General features: G+C 34.1%; 1 protein-coding gene across 2 annotated transcripts in view; it reads right to left on the reverse strand.

The window, feature by feature from the left end:
• Positions 1–22,104, reverse strand: part of LOC146811715 (interferon-induced very large GTPase 1-like) — a 232,972-nt gene that overhangs the window by 137,831 nt on the left and 73,037 nt on the right. The window lies entirely within an intron of this gene.

Here is a 22,104-nt window from a genome sequence, read left to right on the forward strand (position 1 = left end):
TGCTTATTATACAACTGTCTATCTTACTGCTATTTTCGATTACATTTGCTACTGTCCTCACCGCATCTCACTAAACTGCAATCTCCACTACTTTCTCAACATTTGCGGCGAAACTCCATTTTTTACTCGTATTTACCCATTTGCACTCTCCTACTAACACTAATATTTAAAAATAGTCTATACTCCCCTGCAACCTAGCACTTACTCTATCTGCAATACATAAACACTACACTACCAACGCGGTTACTACGCCATACCTTTTCTCTTCTTACAACAATCAATCCTTTTACTTTAGCTTTCTTACAACTATTTCATCATGCTAAGACTCTACGCTCCTCTTAATGTAATAATCTTTTGAGGTACTTACAGTTAGCAGCATTTAAAATAGCCTCGCTACGAGTTTCCGTGTGCCCATCCAGCTAACGTTTGCATTGTGCCTGTGTATAACATCGAAAGCAAAATGCTCCCAGCAGCAATGTGCACGAGCACGCTAGCGAGGTCGTATCACGTGATATTTTTTTTTTCCCACTAGCATACGTTCAGCATGACGAATAGTTTTAAGATAAATGTTAGTTGTTATTAAAAATACTCTATAAATAAAGATATATTTTATATATTGCTTTTACGATGTTGCTCTTTCGGCAACGCACTAATTATATGCATATTTGAACACATATTGTAAACACGTGTATACGTGTTTAAAGTCTTTGCTTAAAAGTGAAAAAGCATAACACAAAAGCATTAAACAAGCATTTACAATGCAATGGTCTCGGCATTGGTAAACTTACAGCTATTACCTTGCTCATGACATTATTTTTGCTTATGTTTTTTTTTTTAATACATTTAAAAAAACGGCATTGTCACCGTGCAGCAGACGTACCGCAAACAGCATGACCTTACAGACACGCTCGGGTCCTGTATTCTATAAAAGCAACCTGTAAGCCAACCACGCTTATAATCGAGTGGGTCCCATTCGTGGCAGGAATGATCCCGCGCTCTTGTCCTCCTCGCCCCCACCCCTCAAGCACTTCACTCCTATCGCACTATCTATCGGTAATAGGAACAGAAGCAGTGTTAATGATTTTCAATTTGTGTTCTTTGTAACTTAAAAATATATAGCGATCGATCGCCCGGTTCAGGATATTACATGCGCCTTAACACATCTCAAGGCAGGAGTCCTCGGTGGGTTATTTAGATAGCTAACTTCTAAGCCTTTGTGTGCGGTTTGTGCAGTTTATCGACCCCTCCGCCCACAATTCGTGTCCAGGACGCGCAGCTAATAGATTTTTATCAAACATACTCTTTTAATACTCGCTAAAATATTATTAAAAGGCCATTAGCATGAGAGGTGCTGCCTTCTTTCTTCAACTTACGCTCTGTCTCTGTATACCTTGAACCTTAAAGGGGTATAAACGAGGGCTGGGCGGAAGTACGAATCCCTTCCCAACAGGTATTTATAGCTACTGAATGTACAGTGCCATACAAAATTATATTACAGATTCAAATGCTCTTTATTTAACTTGCCTTCTTGTAGAAAAGTAGTGTGTGAAACCATTTTTAAAAGTTTGGCTTCAAAATGAGCACGCTGGCTGAAATGTACATCATGCACCACAGCAATGAGAATGAAAGTTCCGTGAAGCTGGACAACCATCAAACACAGCTAGTAAATAGAAACTGCTTCCTATCGCCAAGCATGCATTCTTCCACCCATCTATACATACACACACACATGCAATCATCCATCCGTACATTAATCCATTCGTTTGTTGATGCATTTTGCCTGTTCATCCATACAACAAACATTATTTTATCCACACAGGCATCCATTCAGTCACCTATCAATTCCAATATGACCAATCATACATTCATGCATCCAATTACCAATCAACGCACTCACCCACCTACCCATCCATCCAATCAAGTTCATTCAGCCAAAAATACATTTATTCACACATCCATTTCCTTTCCATTTCTTATCTGTATACAAATATATAATGTATACCATGTATATTGACCATACCTCCCAGAGGCACTGTTTACACCATAAGAAAAACACAGTTGCCCCACATGGGTACATTACACTAGAACCTACAGGTGCAGAGAACAAAAGATTCTCTCACCTGGCCTTGTGTTTTTATACTGAGTTAAACATCTTAAGGGTTTCTTTTTAATATGCAAGTCACTAAATTGCTAAAGTTATTATCAATTATAGAAAACAACTGCCCAATATTAAATTGTTTTGTGAAGTTTAAGTACTAAGTACAGTGCAGTGCAAGTAAATTGATAAATGTTAAAAAAATGACATAATCATGGGCCATCTTTCACAGACACTCTCCATCCGGTGCAGTTGAAGAGGCCATCACTAGAAAAATAATAACATTCCAAGAGTGTGTGTGGTGTGCGTCACACACGTACAAAAACACGCACACAGCTACAAATGCGTCGTTACACACATATGCATAAACAAACATACAGTCATTCACATACATACAATGACATACAGACACAAAGCATATGTCAACTTGCATACACACAAAAATACACACAAATAAATATGCACGAACATAGTCACAAGCACATATACATACAGAGATTATACACACACACATGGAGACACTCAAACATGCATATATTTATAAAGGTTAAGATACACACTTAACAGTCATTAAAAAATAACTTAGTACATGTTAAGCTATCTGCAATACAAAATCTAACTCTGGCACAACCAGAAAAGCTATTAAATAAAGGGGCCGTAATTATTTGAAAAAGGACTCAGCTGTTTGTGTATACCCCATTCAGGTAAACAAATATAGGTTTCAATTAGTTCCCCTTGTTTCCTTCTATCCTAATATGAATTAGAGATGCAGGGAAATCTACCAAAACATAAGCCTAACATGCATTAACTCTAGCACATAATAACATTTTTTCATTTAAATAACAACAACGCGGTGGGAGGTAGCGCTCTCTACAAACAAATACAAGCTGTAGCCAAGGACAAGACATACTTGCAGACACTGCAATTTTAAATAGCATATAAGTAACACAACATAAAGTTTGTACTAATTGTTTTTCTATCGTCCTTTTGGAAAATTATGTAGCTTTAAAATAGAGATCTATAAAACACTCATGCCAGCCACTTACCCAAGGTGAAGGCGTCTTTAAAACTTGGGCGCCTGACCTAAGTCCTCAAGTACACATAGAAAAAAAAACAGACCGGTCTAAACCAGGACTGGTGTTAGGGCGCTAAACAAGCCATCTAAATCAAGCAGAGGTGGCACCAGTATCGTATTATCAGGCTTTAAGTAAGAAAATTTTAATATAAAATACAGCAAGTCATAATTGCTGCTTATTTATTTTATGCAACTAACATCTATTAACAAAGCCAATAGTCCTGCCTTGTTATACATATAATATTACTTACATCATATATCTGGATGCGGTAACACAAAACAAAAAAATATATATTATGCACTACTATACTACACACATATTTAAAGTTTATGTATATTTAAGCTACAACTTAAAATTACTTAGTTATACCCCTTTAAAAGATGCCCCTCTTTGTTTTTAACTGACTTATAGCCCTAACTAAATATAAAAAAATCTTGCTAATCAAATTAGCATAGTGTATCTTTTAAAATTGAACTGTACCATATGCCAAGAAAAAAACAGGAAGCATCAAATCTTGCAGCATTGTTGCATAGTCACTGATTAATATATACTAGTCCTTTACAGTAGTAGGCAACATCTCATATTTGTTAACTGACAGTTCTATTATAATCTAATATTTTGACTTGCATAAACACAGAGACAGAAAAGCCACAATTCTTCCTTACTGCAGGGCACTTCATGATCAAATTTCAGTTGAATGACATATTAGGCTTGCCTTTGTAATACCTATTAACTTGCCTACTAATATTCTTTCAATCAAACTAACAAACTTGCATGCCTACTGTTAACAATAATTTAATAAGTTTTTATACTACTGTCACAGTAATCTACTTTAATTGCTAAACTAACATGCTACTCCTGGAAAAGATTTTCTAATATTCTATCAAAGCCAAGCGCTATATATATTGCCGCTCCTTTATTTCTCAGCTATCCTTTACAACACAAAAAACTTTCTTGCATGATCGCACCTCAAATTAATACATATTTTTTTATACTAATTCACCTCTATGCATTTTTACTGCTGGAATAATATATTGTTTGCAAAAAAAATAGTTGACTCACGTTAAGGATAGTAAGCACTATAGAAATGCAACATTCAATTATTATATTTGCTTACAGATCCATAGTATGTGCCTGCAAAAGTAGGCAACATCTAATATGTTACAGCTACAACTGCTGTTACAATTATTTATTTAACTCGCAGAAGAAAAACAACAGAAAAGCAACAATTCCTATTGAAGGGCACTTCATCATCAATTAGCAGATGGATACCTTAATAAGGCTTTGCCTTTTGCAAACTTTCTCACCTGCCTCCCTATTATCCTTCCCAATAAAACTAACAAAGTCAACAATTCCTATTAAAGGGCACTTCATCATCAAGTAACAGGTACATACCTTAATAAGGCTTTGCCTTTTACAAACTTTCTCACCTGCCTTCCTATTGTCCTTACCGATAAAACTAACAAACTTACATGCTCACTGCTGACATAAACTATTTTCCTATACTACTTCACTACTAATCTTATTACATTTCTAAACTAACATGCTAGTTTTAATAAAAGATTTCCTAATGCCTTAACAAGATGCCCAGCACTACATGAATTGTCGCTCTTGTATTTGCTAGCTATCCTTTCCAAGCAAGAAAACTAACTTGCATATTTACCCTACAAATTAATTTCATATTTACCCATACTAATTCATCTCTAAGCATTATTAATTAAGGAAACACACCCATACTCTATGCCTACATAAATAAGCATGTCTTATATACCACAGCTGAAACTTGTTATTATTATCAGATTCTAATTTACAAAAAACAAAAACACAGTTCTCACCAAACAGCAGTTTATAATGAAGTAACAGGTAAAAATTGATAAGGCATAGCCTTTTACAAACTATCTCACTTGCCACTTTACTATCCTTTCCAATCAAACAAACACACTTGCATGCTCAGTTCACATTGCATATTTTCCTATACTACTTCATTAGTAATCTTATTACATCTCTGTACTAGCCCCACTTCTACAAAGAAAATTTAACGCATTTTTGAGGTGTGAAGCACTATATAGTTGCCACCTCTGTATTTTCCAGTTATCTTTTTCAACCAAAATAACTGCTTGTTATATCCATTCCTCGTTTAATTACATATTGTTTTCTAATAAATCTCTATTGTTTTTATAAAAAATCATCCCTAAGCATTTTTAAATTCAAGAACAGTTAAATACTTGCTGAATGATATCTTAATGTTACATCATGGGTAGTAAGCACTATATAAATGCAAGTACAATCACCATATTTGTTTACAGCCCTATAGCAGTATGCCAAATAAGTATACTGTAGTGTTAAAGCCTAAACCTATACTCCTTCCCATACCTCTACAATTCTTAAATCCTTGAACAATATACTCGCATGCTCAAATTTTACTTTAGTTACAAACACAAAAAAACTCATTACAAGTTATAACTATAATTCAACATTTCTAAATTAAAAATTAATTCTAAGACAGATCACTTTAAAAAGTTAATAATAAACAATTTTATTGCAATCTAACATTCTTTATTGCCTATCTAAGCAAATATCTTGTTATCTTTTGTAAACAAAATTATTACTTTAAAAAGTTATGAATATAATATCTAACAATAATATCAAGATATTTTTTTTACAAAAAACGTCTACTGTCTTATAAATGCTACAATGTGTAAAAAAATACTTTGCAAGCAATTTAATATAGCTAATACTATAATGTAGTAAACATTTATAAATTAAAGCAAATTTTAAAAATATTTCTTTTTATTTGCAGATACCTAAAAAAGAAAAGAAAAACCTATTGACAAGGTAAGATATTTATTACAATCAATCAATGTCAATATATAGAGATAGTTTATACATACCAGTATAATATACCTCCTTCAAATTATCTAATTATATCTAATTTTTATTAAGTAAACTGATATAAAAGTATTCATATAATTGTAAAAAAATACAATTATAAATATACATATAAAGCTGCATATCTATACAATTCAGTATTTTAAAAAACAATTATAAGCAGTAATACTTTAAAAACCACATCTGTATAAATAAATATAAATGCATAACATAGTACAAGCCAATTACCACCAAGGAAATGCAAAGTTTGCAATGACTTCTAGAGGTAAACAATGTTTGCCAAATAGTACATTTGCTATTCTTTACAATTATGACAAACCAGCAAATATATGGGATGTTGATGATTTGCATTATATAATGGACCTTGGAGATGCTTTATATACAGAAATGCACTCCATTAACAAAGAAGATCTTATGCATCCTGATGATCTACCTAAATATATACAACATATGGATAATGTGTATTCTATTAAGCTTTATCAACCATATTATGGTAACATATTTAAACGTTTTGATTCATTATATCCAGATATACAAGCTGCATTAGCTATATCATTAACACATTCTGGAGTCCTGCTTTGCATGGATATATATGTTATTTCTATAATAAAAAATGAAGATAAGTATTTCATTTTTGATTCACATAGCCGAGATAGCAATGGAATGCCCCATGAAAATGGAACATGCATAGTCCTCCAAAAAAAAACCTTTGAAGAAGTAATAAAGTACATTAACAATTTAGCATCTTGCATAAAATTATATAATGCAGAAGATGTTCAATTTGAATTAACACCAATTGATATAAATACAAGGTTACATCAGATTGGTCGCACACTGCTACACCTACCAGTCGTGTTCCCCCAATGAAAATGGTCCCTGAAGGTCAGCGTCGGCGGATACACCTATGCTCAAGAGTGCGTGCAAGTATGCGTGGCGTGTGCCATCCCTGGACACGTGTTTCGAGGTAGTTGCCTCTCGTCAGCAGGGAGTAGGAAAATGAGAGTGGGGTTGCTGTGTAAGCTGCTAAAAACATAATCAGGTCTAGTACCTCTCTTAGCGCGCAGGTGCGTAACCATGAGTCCGTCGACTCCACCGGCTCAAGGGAGCCTGAATATAAAGTTACATCAGATTGGTCGCACACTGCTACCCCTACCAGTCGTGTTCCCCCAATGAAAATGGTCCCTGAAGGTCAGCGTCGGCGGATACACCTATGCTCAAGAGTGCGTGCAAGTATGCGTGGCGTGTGCCATCCCTGGACACGTGTTTCGAGGTAGTTGCCTCTCGTCAGCAGGGAGTAGGAAAATGAGAGTGGGGTTGCTGTGTAAGCTGCTAAAAACATAATCAGGTCTAGTACCTCTCTTAGCGCGCAGGTGCGTAACCATGAGTCCGTCGACTCCACCGGCTCAAGGGAGCCTGAATATAAAGTTACATCAGATTGGTCGCACACTGCTACACCTACCAGTCGTGTTCCCCCAATGAAAATGGTCCCTGAAGGTCAGCGTCGGCGGATACACCTATGCTCAAGAGTGCGTGCAAGTATGCGTGGCGTGTGCCATCCCTGGACACGTGTTTCGAGGTAGTTGCCTCTCGTCAGCAGGGAGTAGGAAAATGAGAGTGGGGTTGCTGTGTAAGCTGCTAAAAACATAATCAGGTCTAGTACCTCTCTTAGCGCGCAGGTGCGTAACCATGAGTCCGTCGACTCCACCGGCTCAAGGGAGCCTGAATATAAAGTTACATCAGATTGGTCGCACACTGCTACACCTACCAGTCGTGTTCCCCCAATGAAAATGGTCCCTGAAGGTCAGCGTCGGCGGATACACCTATGCTCAAGAGTGCGTGCAAGTATGCGTGGCGTGTGCCATCCCTGGACACGTGTTTCGAGGTAGTTGCCTCTCGTCAGCAGGGAGTAGGAAAATGAGAGTGGGGTTGCTGTGTAAGCTGCTAAAAACATAATCAGGTCTAGTACCTCTCTTAGCGCGCAGGTGCGTAACCATGAGTCCGTCGACTCCACCGGCTCAAGGGAGCCTGAATATAAAGTTACATCAGATTGGTCGCACACTGCTACACCTACCAGTCGTGTTCCCCCAATGAAAATGGTCCCTGAAGGTCAGCGTCGGCGGATACACCTATGCTCAAGAGTGCGTGCAAGTATGCGTGGCGTGTGCCATCCCTGGACACGTGTTTCGAGGTAGTTGCCTCTCGTCAGCAGGGAGTAGGAAAATGAGAGTGGGGTTGCTGTGTAAGCTGCTAAAAACATAATCAGGTCTAGTACCTCTCTTAGCGCGCAGGTGCGTAACCATGAGTCCGTCGACTCCACCGGCTCAAGGGAGCCTGAATATAAAGTTACATCAGATTGGTCGCACACTGCTACACCTACCAGTCGTGTTCCCCCAATGAAAATGGTCCCTGAAGGTCAGCGTCGGCGGATACACCTATGCTCAAGAGTGCGTGCAAGTATGCGTGGCGTGTGCCATCCCTGGACACGTGTTTCGAGGTAGTTGCCTCTCGTCAGCAGGGAGTAGGAAAATGAGAGTGGGGTTGCTGTGTAAGCTGCTAAAAACATAATCAGGTCTAGTACCTCTCTTAGCGCGCAGGTGCGTAACCATGAGTCCGTCGACTCCACCGGCTCAAGGGAGCCTGAATATAAAGTTACATCAGATTGGTCGCACACTGCTACACCTACCAGTCGTGTTCCCCCAATGAAAATGGTCCCTGAAGGTCAGCGTCGGCGGATACACCTATGCTCAAGAGTGCGTGCAAGTATGCGTGGCGTGTGCCATCCCTGGACACGTGTTTCGAGGTAGTTGCCTCTCGTCAGCAGGGAGTAGGAAAATGAGAGTGGGGTTGCTGTGTAAGCTGCTAAAAACATAATCAGGTCTAGTACCTCTCTTAGCGCGCAGGTGCGTAACCATGAGTCCGTCGACTCCACCGGCTCAAGGGAGCCTGAATATAAAGTTACATCAGATTGGTCGCACACTGCTACACCTACCAGTCGTGTTCCCCCAATGAAAATGGTCCCTGAAGGTCAGCGTCGGCGGATACACCTATGCTCAAGAGTGCGTGCAAGTATGCGTGGCGTGTGCCATCCCTGGACACGTGTTTCGAGGTAGTTGCCTCTCGTCAGCAGGGAGTAGGAAAATGAGAGTGGGGTTGCTGTGTAAGCTGCTAAAAACATAATCAGGTCTAGTACCTCTCTTAGCGCGCAGGTGCGTAACCATGAGTCCGTCGACTCCACCGGCTCAAGGGAGCCTGAATATAAAGTTACATCAGATTGGTCGCACACTGCTACACCTACCAGTCGTGTTCCCCCACGAAAATGGAACATGCATAGTCCTCCAAAAAAAAACCTTTGAAGAAGTAATAAAGTACATTAACAATTTAGCATCTTGCATAAAATTATATAATGCAGAAGATGTTCAATTTGAATTAACACCAATTGATATAAATACAATACAGGAAAAGTCCTTTAGCAGAGCTCAACGCATAAACAAACAAAATACGCCAAATCAAACTCCTAAATTATTTATGCATAATACTGGCTTATGCACAAAACTTGATAACCCTGCAAAATCTTTTGCTAAACAAACATCACCACCACAGTTGCATAATACAAATATAAATACAAGTGACCATGCACAAAATTCACTGTCATTATTAAATACACCACATACAATTACTACACAAAAAAAAACATTAAAAAAAGACATAATCCAAACACTATTATTTGTAAACCACTTAAAAAAACTAAAAAAAGTACAGCATTAGAAAATGATATATCACAATATAACATTACACATAACACACCAGATACAAATATGCTTGCAAAAAATAAACCATTAGACACAAATATACAAAAGATACCATTAGATTTTAGTCATACTTCCACAAACAAAAACACACAACAAACTACAACAATAGATGCTCTAAACACAACAGAAACACTTACTAATGTAATACATCATACGAATACAAACCCAAAAAAAACCAAACACACTAATACTAAACACCAACACCTCAAAAAGCAAACAGTTACTATAAAAAAACAAAATATAGGTACCATAGACGAAACCAGCAAAGTGCAAATAGAAGCATATTTCAAAATAGAACATAACCAGGATAAACAATATTTAATAAACAACACATATAATTGCAATAATATATTTGCTATTATATATAATCACCAAAAAAGTGCTTCCAAGTGGATTGCAGAAGATCTATATAATATAATGGATCTAGGCAATACACTGTATATAGAATTGATAAATTTTTATAGCAAAACAGACATACAGTTAGAAGATATACCTACTTACATAAAATACATTAATACAATATATACAATTAAAGTTAGGAAACCATATTTATATAGTATATCAATAGATAATACATTACAGGAAGCCATTGAAACAGCATTGCAGAATGCATTAGCTATATATAATTCTATAATAATATGCTTACATACAAATATAATTTCTATTGGTAAAACTAACAACCTATATTATACATTTTACTCACATACAACAAACAATAAAAAAAGTTTACATATTAACTGTAAGAGTATAGCTATAACATTAAATACCATTGATAATCTTACACAACATATAATAGAACTTGTAAATAATGTAATGCCCTGCAATGCAAGATTAATATTATTGACAATAACACCAATTAATGTAAACACAATCAAACAAGAATCCTTTAAAAAAGCACAAAAAAGAATAATTTTAAAACAGAATGAAAATAGTCACAAAAAAATTTATATACATTATACACAACAATTGTCCAACTCAACAAAAACTATTTTATCTACAAGTATACAAACAAACGCTATTAAAATGCAGGGCGACAGTAATATTCAAAAAACAAATAACATTGACAATAGTACACCAATAGTCACCGAAAAACTAGTTGATACTACTAACATCTCTTCGCAGGAAAACCAATGTCAAAATGAACTTTTGATTGAAAACATTAGTCAAAATTGTACAAATAACATAAGCACACAAAGAACATTACAAATGTTTTTAAACGATAACTTTCATACCGAAATACATTATGGACCAGAATATGTTTGTACTATTTGCAACCAAATGTGGCACAAACAAACAATAAAAGAAACACATATTATTAATAAACAAAATACCTTTATATTATGTAACATTAGTAAACATAAAACAAACTATATATGCACTACATGTTACAAATATATTAGCAAGGACAAAATACCACCATGTTCTGTGTATAATGGAATGAGTTTTCCAGATATACCACCTGAACTATATTTACATAACTTAGAAGAAAGGTTAGTATCACCAAGAATACCCTTTTTGCAAATTAGGACATTGCCACGTGGTTTTCAGAAATCATTATCAGGTGCAGTTGTTAATGTTCCATCTGATGTTATGACAACTGTTACCATTTTACCTAGACAAATACATGATAATATGACAATTCCAATTAAATTAAAGTGGAGATTAAGCTATAAATCATATACACATTTTGAAAATGTAAGACCAAATGTTGTAAAAAAATGCAGCTATATGGCTAGCATGCAATAGCAATTTATTCAAAGAATATGGAGTAACTGTCAATACAGATTGGGAATATGCCCCACAAGAAACAAACAGTGATATTAACACTTCCGAAGCAAATAATACATCAAGTAGTACAGATAACGTACCAGTCGGCAACTTAGATACATTATTAACAAATGAGACAGTACCTATCGATAATATAAATATTTTAAGTTTAGCCCCTGCAGAACATAATACACCACGTGGGTTATACGAAGATAAAGATTCTGAATATCTAGCATTTCGAACAATATTTGGTGGTAAACGTAGACCATCTAACAAAGAAAGACATATACCAGTACATTACAGTACAATATGTCAATGGGAATTAAGAATCTGTGACAAAAGAGTAGCTAATTGTATAACAAATATATTTTTTAAGCTAAAAAAATTACATATAAAGCAAATTCAAGACAAAATATTTATATCACTAAAAAAACATTTTAATGATGGTAAAGTTATAACAGTTAAAGATATAAAAGACAACTTACAAGGCATACTGCAATATAATGAAGGATACAAAATACTAAAAACTATACGAAGTTCGCCTCCATACTGGGAAAATTGCAAAAAAGATTTATTTGCGATAAGGCAATTGGGAATACCAACATTCTTTCTCACTTTATCAGCAGCAGAAACAAAATGGTATCATTTAATTAATATACTTCTGCATATTAACAATAAAAATGAGTGCAGTAAAGAACAATTTGAGAGCATGTCGTGGGAAACAAAATGCACATTAATACAACAAAACCCAATAACATGTGCACGACACTTTGACTATCAAGTTAGGAAATTGTTTAATTGTATATTACTACACAAAAGTAATCCTATAGGAAAAATTTCTGATTACTTTTATAGAATAGAATTTCAACAAAGAGGATCACCACATATACATGCATTGTTATGGATTAATAATGCTCCGCAGTATAACAAAGCAAAAAATGAGGAAGTTATAAATTTTATTGACAGTCACATAACATGTAGTAAGACAGTAGACACATGTATAAAACCTTTACTACCATTACAAAAACATGGACATACTAAAAATTGTCGCATAAAACACAAGAGAACATGTAAATATCAGTACCCTAAATATCCTATGGCATATACTGTTATACTAGAACCAATAGAATTAGACAAGACAGATAGTATACTAAAGCAGCACATAGACTTAATACATACAACAATGAATTCAGAATGCTTTAATACTTATTCATTTGAAGAATTTTTACAACATATGCACTTGACTGAAAACCAATATATAACATGCATACAAACAATTATAGATAAAAAAACTATACTTTTAAAAAGAACACCAGCTGAATGCTTTATCAATAACTATAATAATATAATACTACAAGCATGGCAAGCTAACATTGACATACAGTATGTTTTAGATGCTTATGCTTGTGCTGTCTATATCGTGTCATATATTAGTAAATCACAGCGAGGGTTAAGCAAAATAATTGCACAAGCTGCAAAAGAAGTATACCATAATCCAAGCATCAAAGAACAATTAAAGCACATAAGTAACACATTTTTAAATTGTACTGAAATTAGTGCACAAGAAGCAGCTTATCTCATTTTGCAAATTCCATTAAGGAAAAGTTCAAGAGCATTTGTATTTATTAATACAAATATGCCAGATAAAAGAACATACCTAATGAAAGACATACAGACAATAAACTCATTGCCAGATACATCAAGTAAGATACAATTTGACAATATAATTGTTAAATACAGCAAACGTCCAAAAACATTAGAACAATGTACATTAGCTGACTATGCATCAAAGTACAATAAAAGAGCAAAGCAAACAAAAGAAACACTACAAAACAATCATGATAATTTTCTTCTGGAAACTAACTTTTACAGTTCAGATGATGAAGAAATTGAGATAGATAACTTACTTCAGGAAAAAACCAACATGTTATATATCAAGCGTAAACAACAAAAAATAATTCGATACTGTAGATTTAGCAAACTAAATGACTCTGAAAATTATTACAGGGAATTATTAATGCTTTATTATCCATGGAGAATAGAAAGTGAAATAATTATACCAAAACACACATACTTAGAAAGATACTTACATGTACAAAAGCAAGTCGATGCAAATTATTTTCAGTATAATAAACAAACTGAAATAGCAAACAATTTTAATGCAGCAACAAATAATGACCTTATTGTTACACCTCCATTATCACCTATAGCAGCAGTATCAATAGATGATATACACAATAACACACAAGAATATCAAGAACAAATACAATATGACATATCATTTGATTTAGGAATTAGAAGCACTGCAGAAGAAGAAATCTTCGTAAATAATATATTACCAGAAAACGAATACAATCTTATCATGCAAGATTTAACACTTGAACAACTTAACTTTATATATCACCACTTAAATTTGATTAAAACTCAAACCACACCCTGTTATACTTTTTGTACAGGTGGTGCAGGAGTAGGTAAAAGTTTTCTAATAACTGCACTCTATCAAACTTTATTACGATACTACAATACTAAAGCAGGGGAAAATCCTGATAATATATATATATTACTCACAGCACCAACAGGAAAAGCAGCACATAATATAAATGGAAAAACATTACATAGTACATTTAAAATACCAGTATCCCAAACATTAACATATAAACAATTAACACATGAAAACAGAAGCATGCTACAAACACAACTCATGCATATAAAAGTGCTAATAATAGATGAAATATCAATGGTAGGTGCAAATATGTTCAATTTTATACACAACAGATTGCAAGAAATAAAAGCATCTAACCAACCATTTGGTGGCATATCAATACTAGCGATAGGAGATTTCTATCAATTAAAACCTGTTTTCGACACATACATATTTGACAATTCAAGACATTTATATGGACCATTAAGTACAAACTTATGGCAAACACATTTTAAATTATATGAACTCACAAAAATAATGAGACAGTTAAATGACTTGCCATTTGCACTAATGCTTAATAGACTAAGAATAGGTGAGCATACACAAACTGATATAGCAAATATAAAATTAAGAGAAATTGTACCTCACCCAAGTATTATACAAACTATACCATATATAATGTCTACAAATAAAGAAGTCAATGAAATAAATAATAACGTTCTAATGCAACATATAAAGCACAATGCAGTATATACAACATTAGCAATAGATACAGTTGCAGCAGACTTAAGCCAAGAAGTAAAGCAAACAATATTAAAACAATTACCAACAGACTCAACAAAAACAATGGGCTTACCACACATATTGCATATTGCAATAAAATTACGATATGATTTAACATCTAATATTAATGTAAATGATGGCTTAATCAATGGTGCAACAGGTATAGTTGAATATGTAGATAGTAATAATGGCATACCAATTGTAGTATGGATACAATTTGATCATAGCAAAGTAGGCAAATATACAAGACAACAAAACAAACACCTATATCATATTCACATTTCAGATAATTGGACACCTATTGTACCAATATCAAGACATTTCCAATTCACAAAAAAATTCATCACAATAATACGCAAACAATTTCCATTACGCCAATCTTCTGCACGCACTATACATCGAACACAAGGTGAAACAATAGAACCATTATATATACATTATAATAATACAAAAATACATCATTTACATTACGTAGCTATTAGCAGGGCAAAATCCTTAAAAAACATATATATTAAAAACTTTGATCACACTAAAATAGTAATACACCCAAAAGTGCATGACGAAATGTTACGCTTAAAAACATATATGTTATTGGAAATATCAATACCACAAATTAACAAATATCATGACTACTTTACAATTGTAGTACATAACATACGTTCACTACCAAAAAAATTCAAAGCAATGCTAGCTGACACTAATATATTGAGTGCTGAAATATTATGCTTAACCGAAATAAATAATACACAAACCACAAATCCAAATATATTTAAAATTGACCATTATCATATGATGTTATTTGACAAACATTATAGCAAGCATACAAACCATGGAATTGCAATATATTACAACAAACACCACATATTGCAACCAACATTTACAACTGAGCACGAAATTGACATTTTAAAATTCACAAAATGTATTAATAACACACAATACCTTATAGTAATTATATACAAACCACCAAAAGTCACAATACAAACCTTACTAAACATCTTAACCATATTAAATGCCTTCCCCAACTATAAATATATAATAATGGGTGATTTTAATTTGTTATTAAATTATATGATGGAAAATTATAACTGCATTCAAAAAATAAGCACGCTCACAACAGACTATAATTCTTTATTGGATCATATATATACAAACACAGACATCCCATATTATGGAACATTAGAATCATATTACAGTGATCACAAACCAATATGGATAGCTATTTGACAAAAATGTATTACATGCAAGTATATTAGCAAATCTTGTTTAAGCCAAACTTTATTACATTATTATTTACTGCTGCATTTTATTTTACAGATGATTTCCATTCAAGAATTAAAAGACATGAAACAAGAAGATGCAAAGCCATACCAAAAGGCAATACGTGTCAACATTATTCAATGTTCAGCAAAAACCTATTATCGCAATGCCAAACAAGAAAACAAAGTATTGTATTATATGGCTCTGGCAGACCAAACTGGATCTATTAAAGCTACATGTTACAATGAAGATTATTATACTTAAACCAAAGAGCAAAATGGAATGCTAATTCGCAATTATCTGATCAAAAATGCTATATTACTAATAACCAAACAAACGAAATTATCAAGAATGCCGCCAATTACAATATCACCAGCTATTATTCAACAAGCTGAATATATTTTGCAGCCACCAGCTCCACCACTGTCTCCTATAAAGACAGTTAGAGAAGCAAATGAAAAAACACTATTAAGTGTGTCCGGGACAATATCTGAGGTAAGTTAAAATATATCACTTTTAAATTAAATTTGTCATTGTTTGTTTTACCATAGAAACATAAAACACAATACTACTAAAAAATGCTTCTTAATATAACTATTGTACCTAACTAATGTATAAGTGTTACTAGAAGTGGTTGCAAATATTAATGCTTTTAACTATACTTGTAAATGCAATAAAATAATTTGCATGTAAAATTACATACAAACATATTAATGCAACCATGAAGGAAACCTTTGTTAGTAAGTAAAATAAAATGTAAAACATTCGTTTGAAGATAATTTCCCATTAATGCATATCAAATGAATTTACAAAGATACCCAATTTTTATATATAATATATTTATTATTAGAAAAATAAATTTCTTCCTCTCTCTCTCTCTCTTTCTCTTTCTCTTTCTATCTCTCTATAAAAAATTGTTTATATATATATATATTTATATATATTGTTTATTTCAATGGCTATATATTCACAAAAGCATTCAACAGTAGAACAAAAAAAATCTTCATTGTTCATGGCATTTTAGCAGTAACAGGTAATTTGTCAATGTTCATCATTGCCAACACGTTTCTAAGCTGTCTGCTTATTCTTCATAAGCAATGGAGAGGCAGACTTGCAAGGTTACTAACAGCTCCATGATTCAGCTGTCCTTTAGTAGTAGTTGATTCAGGTGTGCGCAATAATTAGTTCTTGCGCACTCACAATGTATGTCAGCATGTAATTTTGTCTTGCTATATTTTTCGTCAATAATCTGCTCCACAGTGCCAGTAATTATTAACAGGATCACAGCAATTCAGTCATCATCTGTGATATTTTAAAAGCACTTCAATGTGCTAGAGATTATATTACACCTTCATTACAAGAGCCGTCTGCTATGCCCCTTCAAACAGGAAACTCCTGCTGGCACCTCCTCCTTTTCATGAAGCTGTGCTAATCGCACAACGAAGCTGTCTTACAGTTACATTTTATTTCAATGGCTCTATATTCACAAAAGCACTCAGCAGTAAGCAAAAGAAATCTTCATTGTTCATTACATTTTTAAGGTAACAAGTAAACTGTCATTATGATAATTGCCAACGCATTTCTAAGCTCTCTGCTTCTCCTCCTTAGACAATGGAGAAGCAAACTTGCAAGCTTACTAACAGCCCCATGATTCAGCTGTCCTTTAGTACTAGTTAATTCAGATGTACGCAATGATTACTTCGTGCAAACTCACAATGTATGCTGAACATGTAGTTTTGTCCTGCTATATTTTTCGCCCATAGTAAGCTCTGCAGCACTATTAATTATTAACAAATCACAGCGATCCAGTACACAACATCTGTAATATTTTAAAAGCACTTCAGTGTGCTCCAGATTAGATTTCATCTTCATTACTTGAGCCGTCTGCTGTACCTCTTCAAACAAGAAACTCCTGCTAACCACCCTTCCTTTACATGAGATAATGCTAATCTCACAACAAGCTATCGTGCTGTTAAATTTTATTTTAATAGCTCTATATTCACAAAACCACTCGACAATACAACAAAAAGAATCTTCATTGTTTATGGCATTTTTGAGAGTAACAAAAATCGGTCATTGTTCCTCGTTGCCAACGCATTTCTAAGCTGTTTGCTTATTTTACTTCGACAATAGAAAGGCATACTTGCAAAATAACTAATAACCCCATGATACAGCTGTCCTTTAGTAGTAGTTGATTCAGGTATGCACAATAATTAGTTCATCCGCACTCACAATGTATGCTAGACCATGTAGTTTTGTACTATATATATATATATAAAACACAAAGTAACAAAATAATAAATACTATTAAATTATTCATATCAACCTTTTAGATGTAACATTTTATAAAAAACAAATATCTAATAAATGTAGTATTTTGCACAATTAATATACATAAATATATTTCTTTGCCCAAACGATATCTTGAAGCATACTTTAAAGGTGAGTAAAATAAAAATATTATTATATTATGTTTAAATAAACATTAACAGCAACTATATAACATAAATGTATTTTTTGCAAATATGTATATATATATAGACAAAAAAAAAACCCTAATAACGCTATTAAAGGTAAGTACATTAAATCAACAGTTATAAATAGACACCAATGTATATTAAACAGAATTACTAAAAATATATAAAGATACTTTCTTTTGCAATTCATGTATAAAGTATATCTACTATCTCTGTCTATGCTTATATAGCAATATTTATATGCACCTCTAAACAACTATAATACAATAGTTAATATATATTAATCTTCTATGCATGTGTATATATATATATATATTCACTGAAAAAACCATGGGTTTCACACACGTTATAGTTAGGAATTAGCATTTAAAAAACCTTAGAAATTCAGTGAAAAAACCATAGGTTTCACACACGTTATAGTTAGGAATTAGCATTTAAAAAACCTTAGAAATTCAGTGAAAAAACCATAGGTTTCACACATGTTATAGTTAGCTGGACATTTTACTCGTAAAAAACCAATGAAATTCCCCTGTTATAGTTAGTTCAGCTAACTATAACTCGCGCGCCCGCAATGCACTGCTGATGACGTCACATATTACATCACTCATGACATGGTCAGTGACATCACTCATGACATCACTGATGACATCTCAAATGACATCACTGATGACATCACTGATGACATCATCCAGTGAATGTGTGTTTTTCTGAAAATTAAATATGTTTTATATATGTATATCTCAAGGTCGATGGAAGAATAAATGGGTATATTACTGTCTAAATGGATGATTTCTTTTTGAAAAATTTATTGTGTAACTGACTGATTAAGTGTATCATAGTGAATACATGGCTTAGTGAGTAATGTTTAAATATATAAATATCTGTATCATTTTTTCACTTTGTGTATAAGTGGCTGCATGGGTTGGTGAGTAGCTACATGGGTGTCTATATAGGTTATTAGTTGGTTTTTTGAGTATCAGTATGAGTGTCTGCATGGTTCGGTGGGGGGTATGACGTAGTGCATAGGTGCATGAATGAGTGACTCACTGTTTGTATGTGTTGAACAGAGCATGTGTGCAGGACTGCATGGGTGGATGAGTGTGTGTATGGGTGTGTTAGTGAGTGAATGACTGTCTCAATAGTGTCTTTATGAGTAACTACATATGTTTAAAACTAGTATATGTGACTATTGGTTTATATATGTGAGTATATGTGAGAGTGAGAGATTGAAAGAGTTCCTGTATGAATAAGTATGTATTTCTATAAGTGATTGTTTAAAAGACTAAGTATGTGTAAGTTTCCGTAGAAGTAAGTGTGGTGGTGTGTGTATAACTGTATATGCAAGTAAATGTATGTTTGATTCTTTATTAGCATGAGTGACTATGTGTGTGAGTAGCTCTATGGATGAGTGGCATTGTGTAACAGGATGTATAGGTGTATGAGTACATATGATAAGTGAGTACATGTATGAGTGACTGTATTGGACTGTTGGTGAATGAGTGGATGTGTATGTGGATCTTAGAATTACTGAAGAGGTTGTTGTAACTGTTATTGGTATGTCCATTGTTTTGTAAATTTTAGTCTCTATTTTTGAATGTGTGTATCAAAGGTTATATTAGGGGAAGTGGAGGTCTGCCACTCTATCACAAGGATGATGTCATCAGTGATGTCATCAGTGATGTCATTTGAGATGTCATCAGTGATGTCATGAGTGATGTCACTGACCATGTCATGAGTGATGTAATATGTGACGTCATCAGCAGTGCATTGCGGGCGCGCGAGTTATAGTTAGCTGAACTAACTATAACGGGGGAATTTCATTGGTTTTTTACGAGTAAAATGTCCAGCTAACTATAACATGTGTGAAACCTATGGTTTTTTCACTGAATTTCTAAGGTTTTTTAAATGCTAATTCCTAACTATAACGTGTGTGAAACCTATGGTTTTTTCACTGAATTTCTAAGGTTTTTTAAATGCTAATTCCTAACTATAATGTGTGTGAAACCCATGGTTTTTTCAGTGAATTTGCAAGGTTTTTTAAATGCAAATTTTTTTTTTTTTCTTCTATTTTTTTTAACATATTTTTATTTTAATTTTCTTACCTTTTATAAAGACTATGGTTAAATTTTTAAAATTCTTTAATATGTTTTTTTTTAATATATTTTTTTAAATAAACATGTAAAATTTATTTGCAGTACATTTTTTCTATTTTTTTTATTATTTTTTTAGTACGCGTACCGTAAGCTTACGGTAAGCGTACGGTTTACGCAACGCCCGTAATTTTTCTACGCTGCTTGCGTATAGTTACGCAATTTGCGTAGCCGCGCGTACTCCGCGTGGGACGCGTGCGCGCGTACGCTACACGCGCACGTTACGCGGAAGTGTCGGGTAGTGACTGTTATGCGCATGCGCGCAAGCGCGTGTCTTTTTAACGCGCATGCGCACTTTTGCCGTAAGCGTACCGTAAGCGTACCGTAAGCGTACGGTAGGTCATGTGATCATGAAACACAACTTTTGATTGGTTGAAACTACTTTCAGTTCTAGAACTCTCCTACACCACACCCATTCCTCTCATTTCTGCTTGTGATCCCTTAGGAGAAGGAGCTGGGTTGTCTTTGTGATACGATGGCAGAACAGCAGAGCTCTTCTGAGAGTGAGGCTAGCACTAGCAGCACTACCTTGAGGCAGAGAGCGAGGAAACAAAAGCCCTCTTATGTATGGGATTATTTTACTTTTCCTGAAGGCCAGCAAAAGGTAAATGCACCCTTAGTAACTTGTAGGCTGTGTCAGCGTGTACTTTCAAGAGGTAATCCTGACAGGAAGTATTCCTTTGGGAATCATACCATGAAGAGACACCTCAAGGATGTACACAGAAGGACACATGCTCATCTTTTTGGAGGTAACTCTTCAGAAAGACAACCAAGTACATCCACAGCAGCTCAGCCTGGACCATCATCTGCAGGGCTGACTCCTTCTTCTGCAGGTCAGGTGAGCCCTTCATCTGTGGGGGGAGCATCTCCTTTTGCTGGCCCTCTGGAAATTAACCCTCGATTTCTGAGGGTTGATATTCGATGCGCCTCTTGTCATGATCTAGTTTGTCATAGGGAGACCAGTGTTTCCCTAGTGAACAACAAAATAGATCAGCACACTTGTCGCTTTGACTAATTTTCCCATTCTTTCTTTCCTCTGTCCCTGCATGAACACAACGGCTCTTTTAAGAGCCAACCTTATCTTTCATCTTTTTTTTACATATATTTTTAAAAACTTTTTTTTTTTTTTTTTATCGTACGCGTACGGTACGCGTAATTTTTTTTTTTTAAAAACACTAAAAATCAATTATCACATTACAAGGTCCTTGAGAGACTACAATTATTATTATTGACTTACCATACCCACTCAAAAAAATATTTATTCATTTGTTTTAAAAAAAAATTGCTTTAAAAATGGTTCTAGTTTTCGAAATTTTTCTATATCAATCTGAAAAAAAAGAAAAAAGTATTAATATTTTTAAAACATTTTATAATACAGT

This window comes from Triturus cristatus, chromosome 7 (assembly GCF_964204655.1).
Source record: "Triturus cristatus chromosome 7, aTriCri1.1, whole genome shotgun sequence".
Taxonomy (NCBI): Eukaryota; Metazoa; Chordata; class Amphibia; order Caudata; family Salamandridae; genus Triturus; species Triturus cristatus.